Raw genomic sequence first — 6,000 nt, 5'->3', positions numbered from 1 at the left:
CGCAGGTGCAGGGTCCCAAAGCTTTGGGCCATCCTCGACTGCTTTCCCAGGCCACAGGCAGGGAGCTGAATGGGAAGCAGGGCTGCTGGGATTAGAACCGATATGGGATCCCGTGCATGCAAGGCGAGGACCTTAACCACTGTGCCATCGCGCCAGGTCCCATACTGATGAATTTTTACTAATGTTGGGAAACCACCCAGAAAAAAAAACATTAAGTCAGATTAAACAACAACTCAAATAGGAGCAAGAGAAACACAAATCGATTTTTATGTGTGTTTTCAAGCCTTTTCTATTCATGATTGATCTGGATATCACTGAAATATGCCACCTTGTAAGCGTAGGCTTGTTGAGTTGAATCTGTATTATATAACTACTCAAAACTTTATGCTGTTTTTGATACTTTTTGTTGCTCAGAAATTAAAACAATAATTTTACAAGCTTAAAAGCATAGTTCAAATGAAAAAAAAAAACTTGTTCATAAAGCATAGTTCATTGGGCTACTACCATAGTGTGGTGAATTAAGCCACTGCCTGTGATGCAGCATCCTATATAAGCATCATGGGATTCCTGCTGCTTTACTTCCATTCCATTTCACTGCCAAATACTTGGGTCCTTGCTTCCAACATGAGAAATTTGGATAAAGTTTCAGGCTCCCAGATTCAGCTTCGCCCAGCCCCAAACATTGCAATTATTTGGGGGAGTGAGCCAGAAGATGGAGGGTCTCTCTCTTTCTCTCTTTCTCTCCCCACCCCTTGTATGAAATTAGAAAAAAAAATACTCCCTAAATAAAACTATAGGTGTCAAGCATCAGGCAGCTAAAACCCCACTGTAGTGCCAGCATACCGTTTAGGCACCAGCTTGTAACCCAAATGCTCCACTTTCAATCCAGCTCCCTGCTTATGGCCTGGAAAAGCAGTGGACAATGGCTTGAGTGTTGGGGCCCTGCAACCACATGGGAGATCCAGATGAAACTCCTGATTTTTGGTTGGCTCAACTCCAATTGCTGTGGTGATTTGGAGAGTGAATCAATGAATGGAAACCTTCTCTGTCTCTCCTTTTCTCTCTGTAGGTCTGCCATTTCAAATAGAAATGGATAAGTATTTTTAAAATTAAATAAATAAATAAATAGTAATACAGTTCACAAAGTCTACTTCTGACTGTCAGATACTTTTCCCAAGTTGTTGCTTGAGTCTTGGTGGTAAGTGGCAGAGGTAGGAGTAGATCCAATCAACTCCAAGGAACCTGGACCCTCTGAGATCTACTATCATCAAGCTGCCTTCTGCTCATTAGTGCAGGTTCAATGTAATCAGGATCAAGAAGTTTCTGGACTTGACAGTTAAGAGGTCATCAGGGAGAGGGCAGAGCTGGCCCCAGGGACCCAGAGCATGCAGAAGGAGCCAAACTCATCACACTGACATGCTGACATCAGTGACAGCATCCCTGAGTGCTGGGGCTCAGGCAAGGATAAACAGTCCTGGCTGTGCTGCTCTGCCACAGCTCCTGCCACAGCCCTGCAGACTGCTCAGGTGAGTGAGGCTGAGTGTGTGTGTGCAGGGGTAGCTGCCTTTGCTCTGGAAGGGAAGCAGTTCTAGATAGAACTGGTCAGGGCCAGGCTAGGTGAGGAAATGTCTTACCCTCCCTGTCTGCTGTGGAAGAGGAAGATGTGAGTGCCCAGAGAGAGGGTGGCTATCATTTCCCAGTGCAACCAGCAACACCACCTGGTTATGTGGCCCTGGAGGGAGATTCTGTACAGCAGAACCACTGATGCCCGGAGCCTGAGACTGCTACATTTCCCAGGTGTGAGGGAGACTGGGGGCATCAGGCAGCAGTGGGCTGTCAACCTGGGTGGCTTCTGGCTTTTCTGCAATTTGCAGCTCTGGGACTTTTGTTTTTGTCTTGTTTTCACTTCATTTGTCTCTTACATCAGGTGTTTTGGTGTCCTTCATTCTTTTAAGCATGGGATCTTCTTAATCTCTTCATTTGGTATCCTAAGATTTTGACATTTGTTTTGCACATTTGCTTTAAACTGACACTCCAGCTTTTTAAACACAGTACATGACACTGTTTTAGAAAATTGTGGAAACACTGGAGAAAGAATAGCTGTGAGGAGCATATAAAAGTAACACCAATTATTGCCATTTAGAAATTATTCCTGTTACTAGGAACAGACAAAAACACCCTTTGCCTGTGTCCTTGCTCCTCACTGTAGACTGGTTCAGGACAAAGTCCCGACTGGTTTTTACCGTGTGGTTGATCTTACAGAGGTGGTGTGCACAAAGACATTGGGGAGGTCTGGATCTGAGCTTCAGAGTAGCCAATTGCAAAGCTTTTTGACTCTCTGCACTATCACACCATCGAGACCCAATGACACTGAATAAACTAAATCACTGGAGTGAATCAAGATATTCTTTATAAACAATTTCTGTGTCTTATCCAAACATTTAAGGCATCCATGACCTGCTTCATTTACTAATTAGACCTATTTTGTATAATTGTGATTTCTCAATTATTAAATCATTTATGGAGCCTGTAAAAGAGGAAGGTATACTAGAAGATGCAGTTGTGGCTCAAGTTGTGCACACTTTAAAATGAAGAAGCAGAGACCCCGGGAAGGAAGCCTATGGTCCCCAAATTAAGGAACAGGTACCTACCCCACCAAGAATGTAAACCCAGGCTCAGCCAAGGGTGCTGCACTGACACCTCTCACATCAGTTACTGTCTCAGGGTGTCAAGGGGACTGGGCTCTCAGGCTTACCAGCGGAGATATCCTTGGAAACACCGGTAAGTTACAAACAACAAATCTCAGGGTTGTATTTACAAGGAAAATTTTGTCTTTATTGTCAACTATCTCTTTGCTTGGCTTCCAACTCAAGCAGATGCTTGACTTTTAATTTCAAAGCTGAATAGTCAAATGACCCACAGACAGTTTAAAGCAAAAAGCCCTTTAGATCAGAAGTACACGTTCTCCTGTTACAAACAGAGCCTGCAATTTTAATCCAATGAGGCATGTGGCCTGCTTTCCTCTTCCCTTGCCTCCCTGCCGCTGGTAAGACTGGACACTGTTAGGCACAGCTGAGTCTGTCAGGGAGTTTGCAAGGTCTTCCCTGACATGCATCCTGGGCACTTCCAGCTGCAGTTCCCTCCAGGCAGGCCTTCCCTATCACTCAGCAAGACCACTTTTGAAGCCTGCACAAGATGTAGGCTGTGGATTCGCAGCTGGGATGCATTCAGCACAGGGGACCCCAAGGTCCCTGCTGCACTGCAAAGTGCATTTCCTTCTAGTTACCTCTATTTCCTCAGGTGCAAATGGCCTGACCAGCGTCTTGTCCAGCATGGCACCTGCATGATTGCTGAGAGGCCTCTCCCACGCTTGGAATTAGGATAAGACACCCCCTTCATTCTTCCCACTTGACCAACTTTGAAAGAAAACTCCCCACAGCAATATCTTCTCCGAATGGCCTATAATCCCAAGTCCCTGTAACACTGAAAAAGTTGGGACTACATTATAAGTTCACAGGATCCAAGAACCGTAAAACTGAGTCTGCCCAAAAGGAAATCAGAAGATTGGCACATATCTGTGTACCCTAAAACTCTGTATTTTTTTTTATAATGAGGTTTTAATTATTTATCTGTGTCTTAAATGTTCTAAATAGGCAGACAAGATTGAATGGGTTAACCAGGGAAAATGTGATGTTTTGAAGTCTGTGCATCTTGTGAAATGACTAAATCTGGCTAATTGACATGCACATTACCTATGGGATTTCCTTCAGTTCTGAGATCGTGCTACACGAAGTAGTCACAACACTCTGTGTGATATTTGAACACCAGTAAAAAGTGCCAGAACACAGATAAAAGGTAAAACCTAACAATTGCCAGTTGGTGTAGTGGTTAAGATGCTGCTTGGGACACATGCATCCCATAACACAGGGCTTGGGCTTCGATCTTGGCTCTGCCTCCTGCCCAGCTGCACTTAAGGAGTTGCATGCTTGCCATGTAGGTGAAAAAATCCAGATTGAGTTTCTAGCTCCCAGGTCACCCTCAGATGTTGCAGGCATTTGCAAAGATAGGGAATCTCTCTCTCTCTCTCTCTCTCTCTCTCTCTCTCTCTCTCCCCAAAACAAAAACAAAAGACACATGCACTCACAATTATATCCAACTGATGTTAGGAGAAATATCGCAAGAAGGGTAACATGAATGATACCTATTTTTAAAATATTTGTGTAACTTATTTGAATGGCAGACCTACAGAAACACACACACATGGAGAGAGAGAGCGAGAGAAAGGAGACCTTCCTGTTAGAGGTTGATGGGTATTTTCTTTGGACAATTTTGCAGAGAAGGTGCCATGAAGCCATGAAGCACCTGCAGACCACACTCAGCGCACTCTGGGAGCGAGCAGAGGCCACTAAGGCACTCTGAATAGGGAACTCACAGTGCTCACAGCAGGGCAGAGATGAATGGATATGCGGAAGGGGTGGCATGTAGGATTACAGGGCAGTACCTGACAGTGTCTCAGGAAATATGTGAAGAGAGGCAGGATTGCCACACGTGTGAACATGCAGATACGTGGAAGGTGATGTTGGCAGGATCAATTAAATCGTGAAAGAGAATGTCTAGGCATGTGGATTTTAAGGTCACCATCTTCCATAAATCATGAGGGCAAAATATAAAATGGCACACAGAGCAGCGACAGTGAAGCACACACTCAACCATGTACATCTGTGAACTGCAGTGTTCTTGCTATTCTTCACATTCTAGCAGATGCAATTGAAGCCACAGCTGAAGCATGTGACCTTTGCTCATTTGTCTTTCTCCAAAGGTTTTCCCTGCTCTGGTCCATGAAGTTGCAGGATGACCTGGAGTCTCATCCAGAGAGCGATCTTCCTTTTTCTCATTGGACTTGGATTTGGAGGAAATTTCTTTCTGTTTGTGAAACATGTGCACATGGTTGCCATGGGTCCTGAGGGAAAGCCTACAGACATTATTCTCATCCACCTGGCTTTAAGTAACATCGTGATACTCTGCGCAAGCATAATGTCAGGCACATCATTAGCTTTTCTTCTCAGTAACTTCCTAGGCAATATTATTTGTAAAACTGTGGTTTATCTGAATAGGGTGGCTCGAAGTCTCTCCATCTGCACCACCTGCCTCCTCAGTGTTGTCCAGGCCTTGACCCTCAGTCCCAGGAACACCTTGTGGAGAAAGCTCAAACCACACACTGCATGGCAGGTTCTTCCCTACCTCCTCACCTTCTGGGTCTTTAGCTTTCTCATAAGCTCTAACTTGCTCCACTACATCACAGCAGTCAACAGCACGAATCAGTCTCGATTTAGAACATACATTGGGTATTGCTACATGCTGCCAGCTCCACAAATGGTCAGATGGCTCTTCCTCTGCCTCATGGCTCTCCGGGACCTCACCTTTCAGAGTCTCATGGGCTGGAGCAGTGTGTACATGGCTCTCTATCTGTACAAACATCATAGGCGTGTCCTCTACCTCCAGAGCTCCAGGTTTGCCAAATATCCCAGCCCAGAGATCAGAGCTACTCGGAGTATTCTCATTCTCATGACCTGTTTCCTGCTCTTTTATTGGGCAGATTTTATTTTTTCCTTCTACTTAGGATCCACCTGCATAGAGGGCTTCTCTTTTTCAAATATCCAAATGTTCCTAGAACTGGGTTATGCCAGTCTCAGCCCCTTTGTTCTGATCAGCAGGGATACTAACCTGGTTAACTGCTGGCATATTTACTGAGAATTAGGGAAAATACTTTCCATAGTAAATTTTCTAGTTACAAAGGGTATCATTATTGATTTTTTTTAATGCAGCAAAACTTTTGTGAACCCAAATTAAACATGTTTTGTATGGGTGGTGTCTTTGGAGGCAAGCGCAAGACAAAATCAAATCTACTCAGGAAAACTGGAGAGAAAACTATAGACTACAATACTAGTGTGATTGGAGGGATGGATGGCATGCATGAGAGACAGGAGAGAGTGAGCATGT

At 44.5% G+C, this 6,000-nt stretch overlaps 1 pseudogene; it reads left to right on the top strand.

Annotated features, from left to right (window-relative positions):
• The first annotated feature begins 4,786 nt into the window (after positions 1 to 4,786).
• LOC121159016 lies at positions 4,787 to 5,751 on the top strand (annotated as a pseudogene).
• The last annotated feature ends 249 nt before the right edge of the window (positions 5,752 to 6,000 follow it).

This window comes from Ochotona curzoniae, unplaced genomic scaffold (assembly GCF_017591425.1).
Source record: "Ochotona curzoniae isolate NIBS_2020 unplaced genomic scaffold, NIBS_Ocur_1.0 contig_4064, whole genome shotgun sequence".
Taxonomy (NCBI): domain Eukaryota; kingdom Metazoa; phylum Chordata; class Mammalia; order Lagomorpha; family Ochotonidae; genus Ochotona; species Ochotona curzoniae.
The sequence above is the reverse complement of the archived record's forward strand: the minus strand, read 5'-3'. Positions and strand labels throughout refer to the sequence as shown.